Raw genomic sequence first — 27,937 nt, 5'->3', positions numbered from 1 at the left:
TATATAGGGTCAAAAGAGGCAAAGTAGATTGAAAACCTCCAGAAAAGTGCCACAACCCTTTCTGACAAGAGGATGCACTGGGACTGAAAAGGAAACTGAAGGATGCAGCAAACTTTGCTGATAAAAACAAACTCATTATACTTCTTGCTCATGGCATCAGCAATTGTCTTCTTGACGCTGTATGAACCAACATCGTCCTTCACAACTGCTCATTAAAATGGAAACTGCTTTCCCATTCTTCACGGCAGGGCACTACGATAAGTGATGACTATCTCAACTGGTATTTTACTCATGTGCTGTAAGTTACCTTGGCCAAAAAGCCAACTTATCAAATAACTGTGCCTAGCTTTTTTCCCCTTAACAGCAGTGTGTTGTTTGACTTAGAGGATTGCTCTCTGGAAACTTGTGAGCAAGTAGGCTATGTTTAGAGCTAGTGTCCTTCCCCTTTAGAAGTCCTCTGTGGAGCTTGAATGCTAAGGGCTTCTTTAACATGATGTACATTTTCTCATTTTAAAAAATTTAAATATGCAATTTACAATTCTATTTTTATGTTCCAATATATATCATAAAATTAATTATTCCACAATCCTTTTTGAATTCTTCTAGTTTGCATATCAAGTGTTTCTCCTACTGGAAAAAAAAATCCTTGAATTTTGTTCCAATAAAAACAAAGGAATCCTTAATATTTACTGCTCATACCTTCGCACATTTCAAAGTAGCACCTTCCTTTGCAGTGCCTGAACAGCCTTCCTTTAGGATTTTGCTTTTTAAAATGTTAATGACTTCCTCCTCCTAGGAGATGACTATTTCTGGGCAAGTTTGTCAATCAGCATTGTATTTGTATAGATACAGTATTAAACATTACACATTTACATGGCAAATACAAACCATATCAATCAGTCAGTCTAGAGACTTCTCAGTAATCTGTGTCTGTACTTTTCATGGCCCAAGGGAATAATATGAAAGAGATCTGCGAATATTCATTCAAATGCAAATCTGAATTCCACATCACCCTTTCTTGTGACCCATTTGCTTTTGCTTTCCTTGAATGCTAAAGCACTCAAGCAAATACATGTGAAATTGTATCCACCAAAGACCAGGCAGAGCCACGTCTGACCCAATCCAGCATCGACCATATTCCCATTTCCAGCAGGGAGCTGCCCCAGATCATCTTCCAACCAACACTTTTATGATTGCATGATTCTGTGGTTCTGAAGCTGATTTCCACACAAAAAAGTATGCAAATCCACATCCACAAAATCCAACATTGATCCCTATGTTACATTCTAGTCAATGATCAAAGCCAACAGCAAGGGAATATGCATAGCTAAATTTCTCAGAACTGCACACTTAGTTTGACCACTAGCAAGTCACTCTGAGCTGACGAGCTAACTACATGAGCTGTGCCATCAGAACAATATTTTTCCGTGAGTTTGTCAATTGAAGAAGTTGCCATGCTTGAGAGAAAAGCAAAACAAATCTTGCATGCTAAGAGGCGAAAATATTGTTGAGTAGCTATTTATTTTTGTACTATGTCCATTACTAGGGGAAAAAATTGACAAAAGAGTAAGTTTTCACAGAAAACAAAAAATAAGTATTTGATAAAATACTGACAACTCAGGGATTGTGCTACAAGGACTTTTATTGGAATAGAAGGGGGATCTTTCCAGGCTTTCCTAGAATTCTGAGACCAAACTTATTTAACATTTTAATATCTGAGTTAGGCAAGAAATATATCTGTGTTGAGGAGATGTTTGTTGGTGACACGAAATTGCATCATGCATCAATAAGAAGAATTGTTGAAAGATTTTATAGAAGCAGGTAAATTACTCTGGAGATTTTAATAAAGAAAATTGTTTAAAAATTAATTTTACCAAGTGCAAAGTGATGCACTGAGAGATGAATACCAAGAACTGCTCTAACACTTACAAGTTTGCTAGCTAGAAATGGCAGAAGTGAGACACCTGTATGTAGCAATAGCCCACATTGTGACTATATCATTCTGCTACCTACAAATATCAAATGTACTATTTCATCTCAATTTATTTTTAATGAAGTTTTAGAGTTTCAGTTCACATGACAAAGGAATGACTATATGAGATTAAGTAAACAGCCAAAAGTATAATTTAGAAACCACAAATATTCATAACAAAACAGTTTATTCTGACAATAAATGTATTTATCATAAACTGCAATATTCCCACACGAAAAAATAATGAAATAAAATTTGAAATTGAATAAATAGATGAATATGCATTGTATTGGAAAAGTTTTAATTTCCCTCAATAAAGTGATCTCACCCCCCTAAAGAAACACTATGTCCAATCTGTGGACAAAAATACAACCAGGAGATGATATTCATATCCTAGGCTAGGAGAATGTGATGTGCCTAGCTCTCCCTTGCACAGAGGAGTTCTAAAGTCACACAATTCTGAGAAAATTTTTCTTAACATACATTTAGGTCTTGATGGGAACTCATCTGTTGGAAAAGGCACAGAAAAGAAAGGACCTGAAGGCAGAAGTTTGATATTTTGTTGTGAATACTTTCCCCAGAATATTTCACTTTCTCACAATTTCCACCTGGCAACAGAAATTCACCACCTTTCCCCAAATGAGGAAAATTTTGGATGATAGGGAAGTGGGAAGTGACAGAACAAATGACAAAATACATTATCCTTGTTTCCACAGAGTGTTGCTCTGCCTGAGACCATTGCTAAACACAGGCATCTTGTCTCATTTCAGCCCTTGAGTGTATCTCACCCCAGTGTACAGTTGCAGAAGGCTCCCATAAATCCTCTGTGAGAGCTACCAGCCCTGTGCAGATGTTTTTTATTCCTTGAGGTATCTCCTACAGCCCCATGTGCAACCCAACTGTGTCACAGATCTACTTTCAGGTGAACTTAATGGCTCTCTAGGCTCTACTGACTCTATTGTGTCCAGGTGGGATTCAGCATCTTCAGTTAACCTAAGCCACGTGTGATATCTACGCCGCACGTACTAGCTGACAGGACGGGTGCTCAGGATGTCCAAAAATGACACTATATTTAGGTCATCTATTTCCACTGTCTTTAGTGGAATTTAAACAACAAGCTTACAAATATAGACAGATGCCTGTGTTTATATACTGAAGGGCCTGGATGCTCACTAGCAGCTGGAGCAGGCAAGGTGCATGTCTGGAGTACATCTTTCAGACATGTTTCAGTCTGGAAAGAAATCTGATTCATGCACAATCATTTCTGTGATTACATTTTCATTTTTGTGATGGAAACAGGAGTATAGAAAGTGGGGGACTGCAGCAAGCTTTGATTCAGTAGGATGCTCCTGCTCCCAACAAAAATGCTATTGTAGATAGTCATATGATCTATCTCAAGTTCCAAAAAAGATGTAGTTGCAGCAGCCAAAGGCTTTCTGTCTTCTAATTTGTCCCTTCCCTCCAGAGGTAAAAAAGGGTGAAAATGAAAAGAAAGATCTTGTCCTTACTATGTTGAATTAATAAAAATGAGGGTTTTCACTAAAAGAATGCATTGTAGTGCAACCTTATTTTTCTAGGGGGAAAAACATATCTTCAACCAGTTTTAGCTATTTGCTATATTGCCCTTCTCTGCAGCATTGGAACTGAATTGTTCCCGGTAGCACAGCACTGAACTTCCATAGGGCAATAGTCCAATCCTCTCTGATAAATGCTCTTCTCCACTGTGGTATATAGCTAAATTCTCCCTGCTCTTAATTAGCTGCACATATCTCATTAATGAGCTTTAAATCAAAGCCAGTCAGAAAGTGGCTACTATCTCCACTTGCAGGAGGGAATATTTCCTCCCTGTTACCCTTAGAGAATCACTAAACAATCAGCAAAGGAGATTTCAGAATAATGTGTCTCCTTGTCCCCTAAAGCTATGCAAATGATCTTTTTTATAACACTTTTCAATCTAATTGACACTTGTAATAAAATTCTGCCTGTACTGATCAATCTTTCCTTAGAGTCATCCCACACCATCCCTTTAAGTAGTGCCCTTCAATTAAAACTTCCACAAGGCTGTGAAGACTGTAATAATCCACTTGTAGGGAGAGGGAGTTACTTGTTGCTCTGAGGATTTCATTAAAGAGGCTTAAGACTACACATTTTAGGGCAATGGCTTTGTGACAGGAGCTTTGTGAGTTTATGAATTCCACATGTTGTTTAATTATATCCAGAAGCCCATTGCATGGCCTCAATGAAAACTGTCCCATGACTTCAACAGAATAAAGCTCTTTTTCCTGTTGTCTGTAATAGGCAGCTTCAGCTATATTTATTTGGAACATTCTGCCTCTACAAATCAAAATAATGACAGAAACCACACGCTTTCAACAAGTGAAATACTGTTTTAAGCAAATAATCCCAATCACATCATTCTAAATTGAACATCACTTGAAAATGCCAATTAATTATTCTGTGCAAGATGAATCACCACCAGACAGATATATTTTCAAGACAACTGGTGAAGTACTTGATAGAGCATTAGAAAGCCATCCAGATAACAAAAACAAACTTTGCAAGAGAGGTAAGCCATTTGTTTTTAGCAAAAAGGTACAGCAGTTCTCCAGAATTGTGGCAGAGTTGTCTATATCATAAAACTTTTGGTATATAAAATGAGCAGTCCTATGCACTGCCAGCCTCGATCTATGTGGTCTCTTCCCATGAGGAAACTAGGGCAGGTTAAAGCTGTTGCCACTTCTGCTTGCACTGAGGGCAGAAATGGAAGAAAAATGAACAATGTTGTTCAGCTTATATTTAAGATAGTTTTAAGAATTTTTACATGTTGTTGAAAAAGTTCATTATGCATTCTCAGGAGTGCCTGCAGTTGGGGAGATGGGAACTTCACCTTACAGGAGGGTTTGATTCATTCACTGTAATTAGATTCTGTGTACTTTAGTGAAATAGCATGGTGTCAATCTCAGAAAGCATAATCAGTGGTATGGTTCACTTTTTACTCCTATCCAGGATATTTTTTCAGACCTTGTCTCTGCCTACCAGGAATATACCTCACTCACCAAGCTGGACATGACTGCAGGACAAGAAGAATGTCATCTTAGATAGATGCATCTTCTTTGTTCACTCTGATTCTGATGTGTAGAAAGGCATATAGGATTTACAAAGGTAGATGAGAGGACCAAAACCAGAGAGACTATATCTTGATAAGCAAGTGACCTCTTAAAAGAGCACTGAGTTGGCCGCTTCTTCTAGAATCAAAAACTGAAGCAGGAGACACAAGCCTATTTTCTGGGAATAAATTTCATGTGGAGGAAGGAACCTCTCCTCTCCATCTTGAGAGGCATCTTCCATAAATTTTCTGCATCCCAGCAGGTGAGAATGCCTCTGTGAGATGCATCCAGCTCGGCCTTGAATCTACTCATGCCTGAAAGTTACCTCCAGACTGTTTCGCACTCAGTCTCCTGACACTGAGTCCCTCTACAGAGGTGCCATACATCCCTCTGTGGTTGATGCAAAGTAGTAGAGTTCTGGCTTGCTGTCCTTTGACTGGTTTTCAGAAACATTAGCTCCCTCTTTTAACCCTGCAAGCTACCTAGAGTTTCTACTTGGGAGGTCTTAATCAGTACAAAGACCAGAAATCCACTCTTAATGTTTGTAATGTGGTGCATATGTTTCTACATAGGCCCCTGAAGATGTCCCTCCGCCTCCAATCCAAGGAGTTGTTTGACTTCTTTTAAAACTTTGGCACTAATTAGGCATAACTAGGCTAATTGACACAAGTAATCAACAAACTAGAATGATCACAGCTTACTGCTATTTTACAGATGACAAGAGGCAGTAGAAAATGAAGCTCCAAGGCTGTACATTTCCACAGACCTCAGCTTTTGATAAACTTGGTGCATTTTAAACAAAAGTTGCATATGAGAGTAAATCACTCCTCTTAGAAGCTCCTGTTCTTCCATTCCTAATGAGAAGACAGCACATTCAGGAAATTTCAGAGATGTTTAGTGGCTGAATATCCAGGAGAAGACACTGAATGTTCCACTCATTTATTTCAGCCCAAGTTTGGCTCAGAACTAGCTGAGATGTTGCAGTCCTGAACAGTTCCTTGCCATTTTTGCCACCTACATTAGTGACATTTCCTAAAAGCATCTTGTTGCTAGCTAACACCAGTTCGGGTCCCCTGGGGCTAGCAATAATTTAAAATATATTTATCTGCTTAGGAAGAAACAGATCAAAGAGCAGCTGGGTTGGGGGGCAGGGGGGAAGGAAAGGAACAGCCAAGACTTGAGGGGATTCTTAGGTTTCAAAATAGAAAAGGTTGCTTTTATACTTTTTTTTTTATATTATACATTTTTCTAACATCTCCACAAATATGCTGATAGAACAAATGAATGCATTCTGCATGAAAAAAAATCTGTGACAGTTTGAAGGGCACAGGATTCTTCTGTTCCAAGATCTCTCTGTGGACGTTGCCCAGAAGTGATGGGAATTCCTAGACTCCAAGTGCATACCACTTACATTAATTATTGAAATAAACTTCATATCAGGTTCAGCATTTTAAAATATATTTATTTGCACAGAAGAAGAAGGAAGTAGGATGACTCCAATGCTTCTGCCATCTGCTCCTTTGAAAAGAAGAGTTGTCTCCTTGTCTCTTGGCATAGATAATTTCTTATTTACAGAGCTGAAAAAGCAGCTCAGAAAGCCTGTGTTAAACTGAGGACTTTAGTATCTTAAAACAATGTCTCTCAGTTTTATTTTCCATTTTACAGTTCAGAAATCCTTGTCATGTATGTTCGTTCTTGAAGGTCTGTGTCACAAACAGCTTTAGGTAAAGCTGAGATTGAAAACTCATCCTCCTGTTTACCCTTCTCTGCTCACTGAACACTCTGTCTAAGGCAGCTGAGATCTCAAAGTGTCATATTTAAAACATAGTTATTAAATAAAAATCAAGTTAAAAGTTAAAACCCACTCATTCTGGTGTTCCAGATCCTCCCCATCCACCACACCAGGCTTTCAAATTCCTTATTTTTGCACATTTTTCTTTAGTAGGTAGTTGTTGTACAGTTCACCTCTAAAGAGTTTTTATGTATCTGGGATTCCAGTGTCATTTCCACAAGTAGGAAATTGATTCACTCTACCCCTACAGATTTTTCTACCATGTTTAAATCACAGGCTGGCATCTTAAAAGCTAAAAGAAATAAAGGTCCAAAAATATGTTCTTCCCATAAGCTTGTGCTCAAAAGCATTTTGAAAGAAAATATTGGGGAGTTTCGTTGTGTTCAGCAGGAAACCATTGCCAGTGAGCTACCACCCACTCAACCCCCAAAACAAGAACACAGTAGCAGCTGGCCTTTCTCTCAACAGCTGATTGATTTTCCTCTAAAAACTCTGAGAGACAAGAGATATCTCATCACTAGGAATATTTTCACAGCAAGGTTCCTAGCAGCCTTCCCAAAACCAAAAAACAAAGAATGGAGTTTGCATGAAGGTAATGAAAATGCTTACAAGCCAGTCACTTTATATGTCCTTTATACACATGCTAGGCTTTTTTCTTCTGTGCTTTGATTGCTAAGGTTCAGTCTTTCCAGGTTCTCCCATAATGGTTCTGTCCTCTCACAGATGATTTGGGACTTACATACTGAAGACTATGATTGTGTTCATACTTGATCTCAAAATCCCTTTTGATTCCCTTTCTTCTCATAGACCATTCAAATTAATTTTCTTGCTCCCTGCTACAAAGTCCACATGGTTTTAGAGAGCTATCAATGAAGCAGGACCTTCCCCCCTCTGCAATTAAATCGGTGTCATTTGTTCTGCCTGTTCTTTCTTTCTGTAGTCACTATGTGGTTATTATTTTGCCTCAACATTTACAGCACCCTGGCAACATGACAGGTTAGTTCAAAATACTATAGTTTCTTTATTTGTTGTGTATTTCTCACCTAAAAACAGCACCAATGTTTGTGAAGAACATGAATTGATCGTGAATCAACTTGGGAGTAACTGTGAACTAATTAGCACAGGGTATTTTAACATAAATTGGATGGATGAAAAAACCTATTCAATTAAACACCTGTTTGTTGAATGAGGTTTGTCCTACTTGATTAATGAGCCTGCAAAGTTAAATAACCACCCAGGTAAATGCTCTTTTATCTACTGAACTCTTTATCGCTGTCTATTGAGATTAAAACCAGATGTAGAAATTAAGACTTTTTAAGAAGTGATTTTGAATTAAATAGAGGAAATAGCCATATGTTAAATGTTTGGCAACATCTTTCTGGGCTCACTTTCATTATTATTGAGTGATGGACAGACAGCTAATGAGGGAAAGTTGTGGTCTGGACTCACCTTCTGACACAGACTGCACTGCTGGAGTTCTTTTGGTGAACATGAAGCAAAATCAGTCTGAGAGTAAAGACTGAGAGATCTTTCTTTGCTGCTGAAAATTAAACTACACACCTTTAAAACTGAAAAAGACTATTATAATAATGTAATGGAATTTGGATTAATACAGGCTTGAGTGCTTTACTCATTAAACTCTATAAAGATTACATGACTCCTGTGGGGGATAGCACATCCCTTATGAAGACATCCAGCTCGGATTTTTAAAAGAGGGAGAAAGATGCGAGAAGAAAATTCTCTGTCTTGCTGCTGACCTCTGCTTGGAAAGTGATCTTTTAAAGTCTAGAGTAATGGTACATTTAATCAGGAGAAGACAGATAAACAAAGTGCCTGGGGAGTTACTTGTGACAGGTATTCATGAACCAAAACAAGGGAAAAGACAACTGAAATCAAATACCTATTGGCAGCACAAGAGCAATACCGATAAAAGCAAACTGAACATTTAGTTTGAAATCAATTCTGCTGAACTAGAACTAACAATGGCTGCAATGTAAGGATTCCCTAAAACAATGAATTTTAAGACTTGCATATATATTATTTGTTGATTTGATTTCTGAGGAATCCAAAAGTTACCTTCTAAAGCCACATGGTCACTGGTGATATTTTCTTTCCAAAACTAGCCTAAGTTGTTGTGATTCTTTTTCCCCTGCAAAACAGTATTCTGAAAGATGCTTGATCAACAAAATATTTCTAAGATACAGTAATAACGTGTTCTGAAATAATTCTGCCTTGGTTATTGCAGTGGGACCTCGCATGCTAGGGTAAAATTATGACCACTGGTAACACACTTCTGAGTGGAAAGGATGTAAAACTCTGTGAAGAATTTCTTTAAGCATTTAAAGATAAATAGATAAGAAGTCTATGGGGGACCACTGTGAAGTAAAAATCATAGTGGACTTGATCTGCTTGCTAAGCAGTTATTTCTCTTACTATATAAAATTGTTATAAAGTAATTTGGCAGTTTTTTACTTTAAAAATCAAAATAGCCTTCTCTCTCTCTCTCTTTTGTTTCCAGCCCAGAGTATTGTAAATTGAGGATAGAAATTTTTTTAATACTCTAAAATTATTGGCATATACAGAAGGCCATATCTTAGTCTTACTCATACCTAAAGTCAGTTTACTTGTACAGATGAAAATGTGTAAGAAATTGCAAGAGATTTCCTGTAACATTTCCTGCAAATTTTTAATTTCCCCAGAAATTAGGGCCAGGTCTAGGAATGTGCTAGCAAGAGTTTGAACTTTAGCTTTCAGGAAAAAAATTGAGGATGATCTGTACCTCCTCTGAATGAAGCCTCACAAAACTCCTCTCCAGTACTGCAACAGAGGCAAAGCAAATTACTTTGCCTTTCATTTAATCTAATTAAGAAGTAGCATGAGAAATTATCAATGAAATTGTGCTAGCAGTCCAAGTTTTTCAAGCAAGCAGATAAAACTCTACCACAGGCACAGATTGTCAAGGCTTTCTTACCAAAAAAACCCCTGAAAACCAAAAAAACCCCACAAACAAACAAACAAAAAACCCACTCAAACAAAAAAAGGGGTCCTTTTGTTCCCTTCACGGATTTTTAGCTTTCATCCTTAGTTCTTCAAACTTTTCTTTGCAAGTATAATCAAGTAATTAATTTTTAAATTTATTTTTAAGAAAAAATTATCATCTTTTTTATGGGGACTTCTTTAAAAGAAAGCCATGCTTACTATAGAATGGGACAGTAGGGTTGAATACAGGTATTTTGTTAAACATAAACCCATTTGAAAGTTTTCTCACTGTTGGCTGGTCAGGACATCTCTCCTGTGTGGGAGGCCATGGGTATTCAGTAAGTCATAAGGTCAAGCTTGACTCTTCCTCTCAGGGTTACTTCGGTTTGGGAAGCCTTTGCTATGCACAAAGAAAAACTGATTTTGTCCTTGTGGAGTAAGGTTGTAAAGCCAAGTGCATGTGCTAAAGCTGAGCAGTACGAATGATGGGAGAGTGGGCACAAAGATGCCAAATATTGACAGCTGTGAGGTGAGAAGCTCTGGGGTATAATCAAGGTTATGACACTCTCTCAGTGAGAAATGTTAGACAACTGATCCATCTGCTCTTTCATGAATCACCTGACTGAAGGAGTGATGATTAGCTGCCTCCAAAGTATAACATAATGCATAAGTGGTGTTTGAATACTGTCTTAATTGGCTTGTAAAGGCAAAAAAGGAAAAGAAATTTAGTTTAGCTAGAATGCTAGACTGAGATTTCCGCTTAACTGGAGAAACAGGCCTTGGAAGGCTGTCCTCAAATCAAAACAAGAATCAGCAGGTTGCCAGAACAGATGACAGTTGGGTTGGCAGTCAGTCCTGGTAAGGTCTCCTGCTTTTTGCTATACTTGGCAGTGACAGGTCCCAAACTGTTTCATACATGCTGCAAGAGGCAAAGTATGTGACCTGGTCTCCCTGGATGAACTGAGATGGAGCAGGGCGCGGGGATACCTGATTTTCATCTCAGTCGTCCATGCTCAGAGAAGCAGGATGAAGAAGTATACTTACAGCTTTTTACCGGCTAGGCTAGTAGTTCAATGCCTTAGAAAGCCTCGGGCAGCCTAGAGAGGTAGCATGGGCAATCCAGCATTTCAGTAGCTCTAAAAGCGGCAAAATGGCAGCTGTAAATCTAATACCACCAGCAGAAGCAAAGAGGGAGAACTATAGCTCCCAGCTTGCCTAATTTCCCGCAGTTAGAAGCTTTCAAAAAGAAACAGAAGCACACAGATGTTCGCAAAAAGAGTTGCAAAGCCAAAAGAGGGTGGGGGGTGGGCCCGATCTTGGTCCTTTCTTTTTTTGGGAGAAGGGGAAAGGGGAGGACTGGGGGCGGACCCGGGGTGACCGGCCAATCAGACACTGCTAAAGAGTTTGAGTTACATTTGGTTTCTCCTGCGCTTTGAACAAGGAGGTTCAGAGCACATGGCAGAGGCAAGTGTCTTGGGGAGGGGGAGGGGAAGCTCAGAACAGGCAGCAACACAGGACTTCAGAGATGCAGAAGTTCCATATCTAGTCCATGCAAGAATGCAAGTGAAAGTTCCACAAGGAGAACTTACCTTTAGTGCCCAAGCTAAATGCATATTCATCTAGAATGCCCCAAATCACCTGATGTTTTCTCTTGACAGTATTAGAGTTGAGGTACTCTCTTTTGGGGGACAATGACACTGTGCATCTTATCAGCCTCTGATGTACAGATCACAGAATGGTTTGGTTTGAAAGCGACCTTAAAGACCATCCAGTTCCAACTCCCTTGACATGGGCAGGGACGCCTTCCACTAGACCAGCTTGCTCAGAGATCCATGCAGCCTGGCCTTGATCACCTCCGGGGATGGGGCATCCACAACTTCAGCCAACTTGTGCCAGTGCCCCACCACCCTCACAGAGCATTTTAAACAGATAATAAAGTTCCTTTGTATTATCACATTAGCCCCTACACAGTGCCCTCAATTGCACAAACTTTTATTAAGCAAATTAAACACTAACATTAACTTTGACTGCAGTAAACCCCCACTATGCGCCCCAAGCAGTTTTACATCTGGTAGTATCTGTATTGAAAGTACAACTCAATGTTTGCAGTTACTGAAAGGGTTTTCTCTGCATCAGAGACAGACAGGTTTCTTTTTCTCTTAAAAAGACACATAACCATGTAAAATTAAATACAGTATTTCAGCAAACATTAATTCTTATAGAAAGTGCCTTGTAGTGTTGGTTTTAAGTGACAGGAATATACTTATTTTTCTTGATATCTTTCCTAAAACTTTTCAAGGATATGGTCATATGAAAAATGTAGGTTTTAATGTGGTGGGGTTTTATTGGCCATTACCACAACCTCACAGACAGCACCACTGAATGTTCATCCCATACTGCCCACTGACCTGAATATCACACATGTACTTCTCTTGTACATCCCATTGAAAGGCATTGAAAAAATGCCATTAGCATTTTCACTTCCACAATCTCTAGCTTCTGGATTTTCTTTTGGGGTTGCCTGTGGAGAAATGTCTGTTTGTTGCTGTGGGAGCTCTAGTTTTGTCATCATTCTTATGTGTAGCTTTCTGTCTTGCACATCTGTTGCTTTGTCATTAAGCTAAACAGTAAACTTTTCATAACACTAACTGCTTTTGTGAGATTTCGCAGAGGATTTGTTAGATAGTGTCATTACAACAGGTCCTGTTACAGAGTGGAAGACTTCTGAGGCATAAAATGTTGAGAAGCTGGTGAGCGACAAGGGGATCTCACCCCAGTATGAGAGCGTTGCTATTCTAGCACATGCTTCTCACAACGACCCCCAGCCAAAATCCTGACACTGTCACCCACAAACTTCTAGAGGGTGAAATGGCACAGGCTGTTCCTGTAGCACAGGACAGAGTGAAGAAGTCCTTAAAATACTTCACATTTTGCTGCTTGGAATGAAACAAGGGCTTTCAGAGCCTGCTGTGGTGATAATGGACCTGTGCTGAGAGAGGGCACCCTCTCTGGCACAGTGCCTCAAGTTTGTGGTTTTAGCTTCTCCTGCCTATCCAGCCAAGGACCCTGCATTTCCTACAGCAGTAAGTTGAAAGTTATTACATACAGGTTCATTTTTAAAATATGAGCTGAGGAAAATAACCTCAGTGTACTATCTTCCTGTTGCTGAGACCATGTGATGGTGCCCTGCGTGAGAGTTGCAGTCCCTGTGACTGAAATTCAACACAAAAGTTCTCCTCTGACACTTTGCTGCACTAGAAACATGCTGAGACCTGATGTGGCTCTGCCTTAATATCTCTGCTGCCTACCCTGGGCCTGAAAATGCTGGATGCTTTTGCTGGTGTGAGAATGGAGGAAGAGGACAAAGACTGTGGATCCTCTCATCCCCCACTTCATAGAAAAGGTGTGCTGACAGAAAGATCTTGGGAAATAACTCATGCTTGATCTTGACATGAGATGTCACACCTTGCTGCTCTAGTCATGTGAATCTCCCACAAAGGAAAATACCTTAGGAAAGTGTTTGTTTCTATAAGCAGAGGAGCAAAAAGGCATCATTTTCTACCCAAGTGATCCTCTGCTCTGAGGAGAGTATCACACTTAACTAAGAATAATACATCTCCCCACACACCCTGTGGTCACAAGACTACCCATCTGAACCATGTGTGCTGCCTTTTCCTCTATGCCTGTGTCATCCATTATTAGTGGAAAGGAAGACAGAAGTGAAAGGATTCTGGAAATTTAGGAGGTACCAAACAGTTTTCACCCAATTACAGGACAATGTGTTCCAATAGCCCTATGTAGGAAAGGATCAGAACAGTGAAACCAGTGGCACGGTACTTTTCTGCAGACACTGAGGAATTGCTTTACGGATTTAAGTGAAGGGTGGGGAAGCAGTGCAGGGCTTTCTCTGTCAAGCAACCTATTTGATGCCACTAATTTAAATGACAGGCTTTGGGTGCAAATTCCAAGTGCCTGAAAGCCTCACTCAGCATGAAACAGTCCTTTAATCTCGGGACAAAGACAATCCTTTGGTTGCCTCCAGCCATTAATCGGAAGTTTGGAAATTTTGCTTCTTACACATCTCTATCCCAAGAGCAAAATTAACTTACACCTCTTTCTCACAGAGATAAAACAGCAGAAAATGTAAAAGGCGAGTGATGCTGTGCTAGGGGAATAAGGCAAAGGAAATGTTAAAAACTGATAGCTTATTCCCAAAGAAACAGTATGAGCTCAGCCAAGCAGAAGAATGTGCAAATACTACTCTTAATTCACTCTAGACAATTTGTCATTTATCATATTTTCTTTAGAGTCTATGAAATCACAAACTTGGTGAGTAAACTCCTGCTATTTCTCTTGTTTAGTGTTTTGCCCAGGGAGGAGAATGGGAACATGGGCAGGGGGTTGTAGAGAGCTATTTAAAAATTATCTGGAACCCTAAATGTTAATATTGAGGTGCTTGTGGTAGCAGTTTCCTCTCATTTGTGTATTTAATTCTTTCAAAGCTCAAATAAATGATAGGTGAATTTCACAATTTCCTTCTAATGTCTCTTTTTCATAATGGTGTTTTAATATTAATTCATTTATAATAAATTCAGTATAGACAAATCTGTACACACATGTATGTGTAGGAGTTTGGAGGGCAATTTACTAAAATGATGAAGTGACATAGACTCTTTAAGTCTTATTGACTTTCAGGGGAGCTATATTTTCAGCTATTTTTTTCCAAGGAAATTGATGGATAAAGGGGTTTTTTTGGAGGTAATGAAAGCTGTGCACATTAGAGTTAACAAATATATGGCCAGAAATTTAGGAATAAGTTACCTTAATTTGTGGATTTGTAAAATACCAACAAAAGATGTAGTTCAATAGACAGTATAGCTCCTTGTGAATTTGACAGATAGCTGTGATGCAAATAAACAGAAAAATGAGGCAGTCAGTAAATAAATTATCGAGTGAGAAGTTTTCGTTTCAGCAGTTTTAGGATGAAATATTTTGGTTTCTTAATTTGAATCTTTTCAGTCTGTTTAAAAATCTTTTCAAGTCTACCTGAAAGGAAACGTCTTGGTTTTATTTTTTAGCCTGAAGAAAAATAAAAAGTTTATTATCTCATTGAATCTCTTTTTTTTACCCCTCCCCACTTATATGGCATACTAAAAATCTGTCATTCACACTTATTCCATTAATTTTGCTATGATTTTATTTTTTAAATCCCTTCTCTTTTTCCCAATAGCAGCACATCCAATGTTGAAACTATAATCACTGCAACTACACAGCTATTCCAGGTAATTATGTGTGCCTGTTTCCTCATGAAAAATGACACCTCAGGCATGCAAAAAGTTAACTGTGGGCCCTTAAGTTTCATTATGTATGTACTTCTTGTCTCACTGTCAATTTGGATGTAAAATTAAGAACTGAAATAGATCTCCTAAATCCTGACTACAATATCAAAATTCCTTTTCATAAGCAAAACACTTGATCACCCCTCTGAGTCTTAATCAAGTAGATAAAAATGTATGGCCTGATGAGCTAATAAGAAGCTGAGACTATTTTTTTAAATTATTGCTTCACTGCATTTGATGATGAGAGTCTGACTCCTAAATCATGTAGGTATCTTGGCAAAATTGTCCAATTATTGCAAAACAATCCAACATAGTTTTGTGGATAATTTTTAATAGCAGAAAAAATTCCACAGAAAAAACCCCTACAGTTTATGATCATACTTTTAGTGGAATTACTTTAATGAAAGCTCTGTTGTTCTGTTATTTCAGTGTTTTCAGTCTTCTGCTGATATATTAGCTGTCAAAAAAGAATTGTCCTTTAGGGAATTCTGAAAGATTAATTAGTAAAAATTTTAGGCTTCTTTCAAAATATTCTTCTGTCTTGCTTTGATTCCTGTGTATTCCCAATATATTCCAGTTGGCACAGAAATCAACATAAGTTGTGAACCTCTTGCCCATAGCTACTCAATGCAAGGTTGCAGCCCTAGTAATTCTGGATTGAGTTGTTTCTTTCCTTTCTGTCTAGGTCTGGAAGGCATCCATTCATGGACTTCAGCAGAAGCCAAGTGGCTGTGCAGGGATAGGCATCTGCCAGAAGAGCACTTTGCCTCAAAGGACTTTTAGTCTCTTGGTTGTTTCAAGCTACCTGCATGTTTTGCTCGAGGCTTTCTGGGTTTTATCAAAAGAAAAATGGAGGCCTTTGTTACTGATCTGTGCTTCTCTGAGTGTGTTATCTAATGTCTTACTGTTCTCATACCTGGAAAAATTTCCTTTCTTGGGGAAGCTTTTTGTCCATCCGTTATCCATGGATAATGGTTTTATCCATTAGAGTCCAGGACGTAATCTGATATGCATTTTAGGACAAAGTGAAAAAGAATCTCATCCAAAATACCAATATAAGCTTTCTGTCAGCAGACTTTTCCCAGTCACTTTTGACCTGTTCATGCACCCACTGGAAGTGGGGCAATGTAATATTAAACCCAAACACCTAATTTTCACAGCCTTTCTCAGGGACTGATATAACAAAATGTAGCTAGTAAAAGGTCCTGGAAACCTCATCACTTTTTCTCAAATATGCTCTTCAATGGGAAATAATCCACAACTGACACACACAGACTATCCCAGTGCTTCAAAATTTCTTACCATTAAGGGTATTCTGCATTATTCTGCAATTCTTCTGTTATGAATGTGTGCATTCCTTCTTTTCCTGGTCACATGAATGTGAAAAAACACCTTATTTTTCTTCTTTGAAAATAAATATATGAGAAAAAAATTCATGTTCTTGGAAATTCCTACCATGTTCCCGCTTGAATTACTGTTCTTTAGACTAAATAATCCTGATTATAAAAGTCAAAAAGCTCTCTAAGTCTCTTCTAATTCTTGAAACTCGCTGCACTTCTTGCTTTAGCCCACATCTGCCTTGAAATATAGTACCTATAAATAGATAAAGTTTACAGTAGAGGCCTTGTCAAGGCTGTCAAGACCAGAAGGATGTACTGATGTGTCTTGAAAGCTGTGTTCCTATTGATAAATCACGTTGTGAAATTTTTCTATCTGAAAGAGCAATATTTTCAATCACGTTTAGTTTGTGATCCATTAAAAATCCTAGTTTATAAATTGTTTTCTAGATCTTATGTAGAGTGTTGCTCTTACTCATCAAAATAATTCTGATTCCTTACTCATTCCTGAAAGTCCTCTTCTGCAATGGAGTCACACATAGGGTCTCATATACCAGGATACAATTTTTAATGTCCCTTGACAAGTGCAATTGCAGCCTGGGGAGCCTGTGCAGTCATGTTAAGCCTTCACAACACTGTCTTCTTGCTGCTTTAACTGCTCCCTTTGATGTGTGTATTGTGAGTAGCTCAGCTTGATGGCACATCACTCTGCTTTCAAACATGTTTTCAAAGGGGCTGTTTCTGCTGTACCATCCTGGAAGAGACACTCTTCAGAGCTGTTGCAAAGGCTTCTTGTAAGTGTGGCCACTGTGAGAAAAGCCAGCCTGTTTCCTGACGTCAGGCGCGTTGAAAGGGAATGCTGGATGAGCAAGGCTGCTGCTGAGCTTGTCCCTGTTCTCTCCATCTTTGATCTGATTAAGAAGCACAACTAAACATCACTGGTAATCTGGAAAATAGTGAGTATACAGTTCACCCTGCTTCAGAGAGTAGTAAACAAGGAATGGCAGAGTCTGCCTGTGCTGCACTCCATACCAGCTGGAAGAGGGATAATGTAGGTTCGGTGAAGGAGCTGCAGCATAGAAAACATATTAGTTTCCCCATTGCTATTCTTTCAGTTTAATTTCTACATCACAGAGGTGAAAAGTAATACCAGGGAGAGAAAAAGGAAATAAATCCAGATAAATACAGATTTGGGCTTCGATCTAGTTTTAAAACGTATACTGCAGGACTTGCTTTAGGACAAGATAAGAGAGAAGTATGGTATTCCCTGATAGTCAAAAAGTTGAGAAAAATGTAAAGTTCACTTAGAAAATCAATGTTTCATTTCTGAACGTTTTACAACTTTTAAAGTTAAAATAGAAGTCAATTTTAGGGAGAAGATTGTTTCAAGTGCACAGAACTGGGCCATTTTAGGCTTTTAGAGACCAAGGAGGATTCCTCTCAAATTAAATCATTTGCTGAAAATGAGACACACTGCAAACAATATTAGTGTCTTCAAATTGTCCTTCATCTCCCTCACCCAAATTGCCCATCATAAAACTTCACTCGCATCTTACAAAGAAGATAGCAAGGATAAGGAGTTAAACACAATAAAAAGCAAAAATCTTTAGCAAATGGAAAGGAGAGTGATGTCTCAACTTTTACTCCCCAAATAAGGAAGGATGTAGAGTCCTTTGGGAAAATGACTAATGTAGAAGGAGCAAAAGACTCTCTTTCCTGGAATAACAAAAATACACATATATTTTAATCTCTCTTCTGGCTTTCATAATGCAACTACATGCTTTTGACTCTGTGGTGCTGTCAGCAAAAATTAATTTTAAAAGTAGTACACATGAGTGACTTCAGCCTTTGCCTTAATTTAGTTTTTCACTAAGAGCCGAGATAAGACCCAGCCGCACAGAAGCAGAATGGACTGCTGTACACTATATTGTAGGAGACGATAGTGCTAAATTAATCATGTTCTATCTGGAATTTGCAATTCTTTCAGAGATGCTCAAGAAAATATAAAAAATTTAGTGGTAACAGTGAAAGTAGGCAGGAGGTTGTGAGGCAGAAAGCTTCAGAGGGCACTTTAAATGTGAAAGATGCATTACAGTTTCTCACACATGAACAAGATAGCATGCCTTACTGAAAATATAATAAATACGGAGTGTATTCTGCCAGATGCAGCTGTGAAGGGAGCGCTCTCCCAGTCAGATGTACCGAGTGTGATTGACTCCCTCTTAGCTTTGCTGTGATATGACTAAATATGAAAATGAACAGCCTCGGAATGATGTTTGCATTAGGAACAACATACCACTCTGTTCCTCTCAGAAGCCCAGCAAATATATCAGAAGTTTGGTACACATACTAGAAGAGTCAGTCTGTTCCTCAGTCAGGATTTCACTTTTCCTTTGCTTTTCTGCTTCTCCTCTACTTTTCTTCTTTTCATTTTCATTCTTTGTCTCAACATTTTCTCCTGCTACAAACATCAGGGGAATGAAGGGAGTCATGAATTACCCCATTAGTGGCTCACTGCTGATCGTCTGCTGTAATTTGAATAAATCAGTGCACGCCTGGCTGCAGCAGCAACAGGAGGAAGAGACAGATATTCAGGTTCCCGCTCCATCCTTGCGAGGCTTTTCAACACAAAGACAAGCCTGCACAGCTCACTACTACAACAGCCCTCACCTTGCAGAAAGTAAAACATAAAAGAAAGACTCCCCTTTAAGTTTGGAAATAAATAACAAGTCAATTTTCTTTTCCTTGCAAACCTATCCACTGCAGTCAGTGGAGCACAACCAGGTGTTAAAAGCTGCTGTGGGAGTTTCCACAGGAATCAAAAGCTCTTCATGGCAGCCCAAAAGTCACTCTGTTTCTGAGCAAAGAAAAGATTATTACTGACTTGATCAAAATTAACGAACAAATTTCCCCCTTTCCTATCTGAATGCACTATTGATGCTTTTGAGCCAGGGCCACTTCTGAGGGTCTGTATGGGCTTCTGAATGCAAGGAAGGATCTCTCTCTCTTTTTCACATTGGGGGTTCAGAGAAGTGGGGGAAGTGACAACCTTTCACCAGGGAAACCCTGCACATAACTCTTAATCTTGACTCTAAAGCGGACCGTGGCTATGTAGGTGAATCTAAGAACTGTGGGAAAAGCAGCCAAAAATATATGTGAGGAAAACTTCTAGAGAACTTTTCCTGAATTTAGAGGATGAGTATACAATGAACACAAAGGAGCACCATGAGATAGTGACAGTGTAAGTGAGACACACCATACAGTGCAAGGAAGCAATTTCTGAAGTCATTGCCTCATTATTTCAATTATTCTTGAATGTCCAGCAGCATCTTCCTATTTCTGGTTGCAAGACCTTACTTTGCAACCGAATTTTTCTGAGACATCCCAGCAAAAATTACACCTCACACTTTTGCTCAAGAGCCAGTGGTTTTGGAAAAAATCGGTGCCATAAAAGATTATTTTGGATCTCAAAATATCATCAACGACCACCTGGAGTATATTGGCCACTTAAAAGTCATCTATGACACTGCATTGGTGTAAATCTGCCAAAAAATAAGAATACCTGTAGGCTTCATTTTTCACTATACTATTTCTTCTGGGAGAAAACATTGCAAAACTAGTACTCTTAGAAATGGGAGGCTGAAAAAACTCTAATTTTTTCACATTGAGCCCTTTTGGCTCCTTCTCCTTTCACCCACCTTTGATGTTTCCTGGGAAAAAACAACCTGAGAGCCCACAGCTGCCCTAACTGTGTCTTTAATGTGCCAGTAACCCTGTAAGCAGACCATTTAAAGAGCAGCAAGAGGTGGGCAGATGAAATTACTGGGCAAACAATTTAGTCTGTGTTGACTGAGTTTAGTAAAACACTTCTATATATTTTAATTACAAGTGAAGATAATATTTTATTGTGTTCCTGCTCATGTCTCAAAAGATTCACTTTTGAGTTACCTGAATCTGGTGATTGTAACCACTTAATACAGTGGGTATTAATAACTGTTTCATTACAATTGACTCATAATTTTTCAAATTCAATTTATGTATGAAATTTCATTTAACTAATGGAATTCATTTAATTATAGATTATGTGAGGCATATATGTTATTCTAAAAAATCTAATAATTTGTAACAAAGATTGATAAGACTCAAAAGATCTCACTAGATACATTTTCATTATAGTGTTCACAAAGTAACTAATAAATCATAAAAATTCTTCAAAATTCTTTCTTTTCTTGGAGTATGCACACTGTTAAGTATTGTAAAGTCAGTCTTGTCTGTAAGTTTTTTACCCATTTCTAAAGGGACCCATTTCTGTGGAAAATCAAGCATATGCTCTGCTTCTGAGCTATTATTTGAGTCTCAACAGCTTTGAACTCCTTTCAGTGTTTAAAAATATTAATCTGGGTTGGAGTATATTACTATTACTTTATAAGTTTTCAGTTTGCAATAGAAAAAGTTGATCCCAAACTAGTGAATTCATGATGTCGACCAGATGGTAGTTTGTTGAAGTAGGTTTTACTTCCTGTTTTAGCCTTATTTTAAATGTCCTACACATTATTATTTCCTAATTTCATACTATTATTACCAGCTATATACCATTGCAGGAGGATTTTTCTGGGTTTGGGGTTTTTTTTCTCTGTAGGTAATTCACCTTGACACATGAGCTGAACCCTTTGGTTACCATGAACCACAGAAGCAATTTTTTAAGCTGGATTCCTTAGGTCTCTCCTTGTGCAGTAAGCAAAGGTGTGATGGCAGCATGGATAAGCAGCTGCTGTTTAGTCCAGCTTTTACCTGGTCAGCAGGAGCAGCAGGAGCAGAGAAGCCATGGCTGATTCCACTCAGCATGGCCTGTACAAGCACACACGAGATTCTGGATCTCTCCTTCCACACTGAGGTCTCTGCTATCCCTGTGTTATTATGGCTCTTAAAGGCAGTGGTAGAGCACTACAAGACCGCTGTAAATACTAATTAAACCGTTGATAACTTGGACTTAACAAACCACCAAAGCTCTCTTTTCAGTGTGGACATATTAAAAGGAGGAAACAAAGCTCTGTGCAAGTTGTCTTGTTATAAAATGATGTAAAAGGGTGAGGCGAACTCCAAAGCCAGGCAGTTATGACAGGCTGTTCTTGAAAATTCTCCATTTGAAAATAACTTTCCAATATTGCCAATGCTTATAAAGAACCAAGGAAAAGTTATCTTTATCCAGTGGGGTGGCTAGGAAGGGAGAAGTATTAGGTCTTACCAAGTAGGCAATAATTCAGTGGTTTAGTGTGATGGCTGATTTGTGTATATGAGAGAGATATTTCATGTTAAAATAATTGTAGAGTAAAAATATTCTGGTGCAGTATCAAATCTTCTAGAGAACTATTTTAAAATCAAATGTTCTGACTCATGAATATTTCAATATTTCTTTGTAAGTTGCCAGAATTTTTTTTCACATAGGTAAATAACATTTTATAGGTGGTTCAATTTTTTGTCTAATCAATTCAATATTTTGAGGTTCCTTCTATAGCAGTCAGTAGATGAACCCCTTCTCTAGCTGAACAATGAAGCACCCCCTGGAGCTCCTTCTATAAATTAAGGTCTTCTTCCCACCATTAGGGTGAGAATATTTTAAATGAAATGCTGCAAAGCATGTACATATCATCTGGGCTACAAAAATGTATCAGGTGAGCATATATTGTATAGAAGAGGGTTTATTGCAGATGGGTATTAGTACGTTTTGAAAAACAGAGAGTAAGCATTTCCATCAGTTGCTCTTAATACAATTTTGCTTACTGAGTGGTACTAGCTCTCTTCTGACACTAGGACAGAGAATGTTCCAAGTGGGGAAACAAATTCTTAGTGCTCTTTTCTTCTGTGTGAAGCTGTGCAAATCCATGACTGGTTGACACAAGTTAATTCTTTTCAACTCTAGGAGAATATATATTTTTATTTATAAAACATATGATTTGTTTGGGATAAGATCTTATCTTCTCTGGTCTTTGAGTACATTGCGATAAATCAGCCATATTCCAGAAAGGTTTTATCTGCTAGTCTGTGAAAATGGCAAGCTCTCTTTTTTGTCTTTATTAGGATTTTACATCATTTTAATTACAATATGGTTGCTGAGTGGAAATAAAAAGCAGGTTTTTGTGTTGATGCACATTAAAACTGAAATTCTCTGTCTTACCTTGCATAAGAGAAACTGTAAGGGCTCAAACAGATCCACTACATTTTCTGTGTTCCCATTGAAACACCTTTCTGAAGAGACAGTCCATATATGTGTCCCCAAAAAATTTTCTTGAGCAAAAATTATTTTAACTCTTCAGTTTGGTTGTTATTCATGTATTATATCAACTTGCATTGCAAATTAGACTTTATATAATTTGGAATTATTGCCAAATTATCTTCAGCCAGGGGTGAATACATTTTAAGCCTTCAAAAGCTGGGCTAGGGCAGAAAAAGGCCCCAAATACTTTTCTTGCTGATTTCTGTATTGGAGAGATATGGGATTTCTACTACTGGATTGGACTGTGTGGCTACTGGGGACAGAGTGGATGAGGAAGAAGCCACTCAGTCCTTAAGGACATTGGCCAGAGTTTTATCCAGAATGGGGAAAAGATTTCCGGTGGGGCTGGTGTAGTCAAATCTGAGAGAGTCTGAAAATTCTGCTTCCTCCCCCTCACTAAGACAATAAACAGAACTTGGAAACCGTGTTGGATTATCTGACATCCTCCTCTCAACAGCTTATATCTCAAACAGCTAATTAGAGATTATTCTCTAATGGTGGTTGTACAGTAAGAGTGATTTCTGTTAAAGACATCTTCTTGTTGCCTTTCACTGGCTTTGGCATTTCAAAAATTTCAGATTTTCTATCAGACTGGGATTCCACAGTCCATATTGTAATTATCACTTTGTCTCTAAGGAGATTACTATCCAGCAAAGATGGGTGATATGCTCAAGGGCATACCTTGTGGAAAAATTCTTTAGCTGAATACATGAAAACATAAGAGGGATGGAACAGCAAATAAAGAAATAACCCAGAGAGAATCACTAATCTAACAGTTGTACAGGCACATACAAAATCTAACATGATAATGCAAGTTTGGTGGCAGTTCTGGCTCTTTTACTGTTGCCCAGGACTCTTTCCACCTCTTTGATTTGTGGTAAGTACTATTTGTGCTCGATTTTGGCCTAAAGAGCAAATGTTTTTTTACTGGAGTGGAGCAGCCATGTTGACAAAGGGATATATTCCAGCCTGCTTCACCTGGCAGCAGAGTTTACTTGAGAAGAGTATTCAGCTGAGGCTGTTTGTAGGGCTCCTCAAAGGATGTCTTGCTCTTGTGACAGCGACAGCAGCATCTCTCCTGTCAGTTCACATTATCCAATGGCAAAGTAACATTTCTCTTACTGTGAGTGGCAGAGATGATAGAAACTGTACTTTTTAATTAGGAAATATCATACATGCAGACACAAGTCTGGGCAGGAATTCTGTTCCTGGCTGCTTCATTTACGCTTCTGCCCCTCATTTCCCATTCTGTTTGCGTCTACTCTCTAGTCTTGAGTTGACCTCGATTTGAGGCATGGGGGAAGGTGAGGTTCTTTGTGGTGGCAAGTATAAAAGTTTGAATTACACTAAGTTTGAAGTTTAATTTAAGTTTTCCATTAATGAAAAGTGTAAGAACTCAATTTTATGCTGAATACAATAAAATACCTTGATTTTAGGAGCTTAGGAGAAAAACAAGGGCATGAAAAGATACATTGGCAGGGAAAGAGTCTTTGTCCTTTTTTGTGGTAACCTATTGATTAGGGCATGCATCCAGAGTGTGAGAGATCTGGACACCAGCTCCTTCTTCCATTAATATTTAATTATTATACAGAAGGAAAAAGCAGCTAAAGAGAAATTAAGAACCTGGTACGATTGCATTGGCAAGACAGACCCTGGGGCAATGGGAGACTGACAGTCAAATATTGCCACACAGAAGTGTGAGTTGAGCCTAGGGCTCTTATACCCTGGCAGGTCCTAAATGTCAGGTTACTGAGCAAAGGAGGAACATCTTTTCTGCTGATATATCCTACCAGAGTTTATCAGCTCTTCTCTTTTTCTTCACCCTTGTTTACTGCAAGGTAACAGGTCAGAATGCTTGAAGAATGAGACCTACACATCTGACAATTAATTAAAGAATAAATAATATAAAAATGTTTATAACATTGCCTCTGCCAATTGCTCAGCACTGCTGGGGAGTGGTTTCAGAGGTGTGTAGACATATTATAACAAAAAATAACACCATTGTGATTCAAATTAGTACTGTATGTTTCATGGGAAATGAAATCAGGAAATTCAGTTGGAAAGATCTCAGCTAAATTTAAATAATTATCCTTAAAAAAACAAATAAAGAAAACACATGCAAAATAACTAAAGGCAGTATTAATTCAGAATTTAAGAATGATAAGCATTCATCCATTCTTTTCTCTTATATAAATATGAGTACCTATATGTATATATTTCTATGTATTTTATGGCATATATATGCTTTCAGCTATGTTTATTTTCCTTTTTCTGTAAAGTTTTTCACCAATAGAAAATATTCTTAGTCAGAATGTCTTCCTCTTATATGCAGCATATTCTGTTCTGTATTATCAAAGAGAATTGTTAATGAACAACAAATTAATGTACATATTTAGACTTGCAAACAAACAGATGTGATCAATTGGTTTGAGTGTATCCACAGCAATCCTTTTCCTACTTTCTACCTCTGAAAACTAAATTTGACTCCTTGGTCAGTTCCAGGCACAGAGACTTCAAAAACAAACAGGAGCAAACTGTTCAGAACCTACCTCAGATCCTGAGGCAGAAATCTCCTAGCCTTGGCTTAATTGTGAGGTGCAGAAAAGCAGTCCCCTTAAGTAAGGTACCAGTTCCCAGTCTGCTGGAGCAGTTAGGTGCACTGTTTCCTCAAAAAGCAGGAGATTATGTCCAAGTTTAGATTAAGTTAAGGTTCTTTCCTTTGGGATCCTTTGAAAGCATCTCCACCCTCCTACTGACATTACTGAGAAATGAAGTCACCATGGCTGTAGGATTAAGCAACTCGTACTATGGTTTCAGGCAAAGTTAAGTGTCTGTGTTAAGCAGACTGTTTTTAATATCTTGTTTCTACAGCTTCTGCAGGTAGAGTCTGGGATACAAATATACACAATTTTACCACATAATTACTTTTGATTTTGTGGGCTGATAGCTGGAGTCAAAGCCGTCTGCATTTTGCTATCACAATACCTTTCAGGGGAGACTATAAATATGCATGAAGATGGAATGAAAATAATCTTCTTCAGGTCAAACATTTATCGAAACGATTTTGAAAAGTTTTCTCAGAAATCCACCATGTAAATCCACTTTTTGTTTATACAGCTAAGGATTACTATGCAAAAAAAAAAAAAAAATGTTCTGAGTATTCAAATTGTAGGGTTGATCTGCAGTTCTTTATGGGACTTTGCAACAGTGCATTTACAAACTGGCAGCCTCCCCTACCTCTTCAATGAGCAGACATTTAAAGAAAGCTGGGGCAAACAGCAATAAAAGTGAAGCTCTTCAGGAAGTCCTGCTTTACCTGCAAGTACTCCTTCACCTGCAGAAAACCAATATACACAGAGAGGTTTATGATATCTGTAATTTGGGTTTTACCCAAACATGGGCCAAGAGGAAGTGGACTGGAAAATGTCCCAAAAATTGGGAGTATGGAGTACAGGACATTACTCTTTCAGTATTTGTTCTGTATTTGGAAGCTCAGAGGAGGGAATCCCTCTCTTGTGCTGGTTGAACTCCTAATTTATGAATCTGTAGAAATTTGGGTCCTGCAAATACTTGTGCAGGACCCAAATGCCTGCTTGATTTTAAGCAGCAGCACAGCTGCAATCAGCCTACCAGCACACCTGGGGCTCAGGTAACAGAATTTCTTTGAAGAGCTGGGCACACTCGCTGGCTGTGCCTTTCAAGTGAGCCAGTATATAATGGTGGTGTCAAGGGGGAGGACGTGGGGCACTGGCAGCAGCAAAGGCTGCAAGTAATAAAAAGTGTTTTTCTAATTGGCTGCAATAATGTTTAAATTTTCTAATAAATAACATTCGCACACATCACAAATAAGCCCTAGGTGAAAGTTCCAGTGGAGGTATTTATTTGGAGTACTGAACAGATTACATTTACAGAGTTATACTGCACAGCAGGGAAATCACTCTACATGGAGTGACAGGGCAATGGTCTTACAGCAGTCCCCTTCACAGCAAAGCACTTAGGCATGTGAGGATCGATTTCCGTGGAGCAGCTCAAGCTCGGTATTATGGATGTCTGTTGCTGAATTGGGTTGTGGAGAGGTGCAGAAACTGAGCAACCTTTAGGAAAATATTTATAGGATCCAGGTGGGGTGTGATAAGCCCAAGTCCAAGTGAAAGAGGAAGACTGATCACTTGCTTCCTTAATATTATGCCCTTGCATTACAGGTATAACTGTCAAGATAACTGAGTTAATTTTTTAAATGTGCTAACAATTGCATTCTGCAGAAGAGGAAACATGCTCTGTCAAGAGAAATATACTCACAACAATTAATTCATTTTTTAATTAAGAGATGTTCTACTATTTTGTACCTTAAGCCATGCAGCTGCTAGTGTTTACTGCATCTCCCTATGTATGTGTGTTTGGCCCTTCCATCAAAATGTTCTCCTCTGAGTATTTCTTTTTTTCCTGTTCTGTGCTGGGATGCATGAGGGAACAAGTTGAAACCTGACTAATGTTGTTTGGTAATATGGTTGTTTGCAGTTTATTTGTTCTCTGGTGGATTTTATTATAGCTGCTGAATTTTACTCATTAGTTTAATGGTGGTTATTTTGAAGATTTCTTTTATTCTGTATTTTTTATTGAAACCTTATTCACAATACCACAGTGACTTGACTATTCTCTTCATGATGCAAAATTTAATTAGATACTAACTAAGTAAGTGGTCCATTAAAATATTATTCAGATTGTTCAGGGAAATGTTTTGGTAAACATTTTCTTTGGAAGTTGACTTTTTGGTAAGGGAAATGGAAACAGACAAATGAATGCTACTGTTTATTTTGTCTCTCAGCATGCAAAGGGTGAGATAGTGTGCATCTGAATTACATCTCCATTTGCAGAGGGAGAAAGGACCTTGCCATTAGAGGAATCATAGCATCCATTTATTATGCAGTTCAGGTCTAGACTGCCTATACTGCAGTCCATCAAAAAGTATTTTAGGGGAAAGATGCTCATAATGAAGCAGGGAGCTCCACTGTTTGAATGATGATGATGATGATGCACTGCAGTTGCCAAAGCCACATAATACGCATTGCTGGAAAATGTCCCATAAAAAAATTTGAGCTGGAAATAAAGATATACATTGTGTGTATTTAAGTATGGC

This window comes from Corvus kubaryi, unplaced genomic scaffold (assembly GCF_017639235.1).
Source record: "Corvus kubaryi isolate FWS band 111438036 unplaced genomic scaffold, C.kubaryi_AGA036_p1.0 37328, whole genome shotgun sequence".
Lineage (NCBI taxonomy): Eukaryota > Metazoa > Chordata > Aves > Passeriformes > Corvidae > Corvus > Corvus kubaryi.
Note: the sequence above shows the minus strand (reverse complement) of the source record.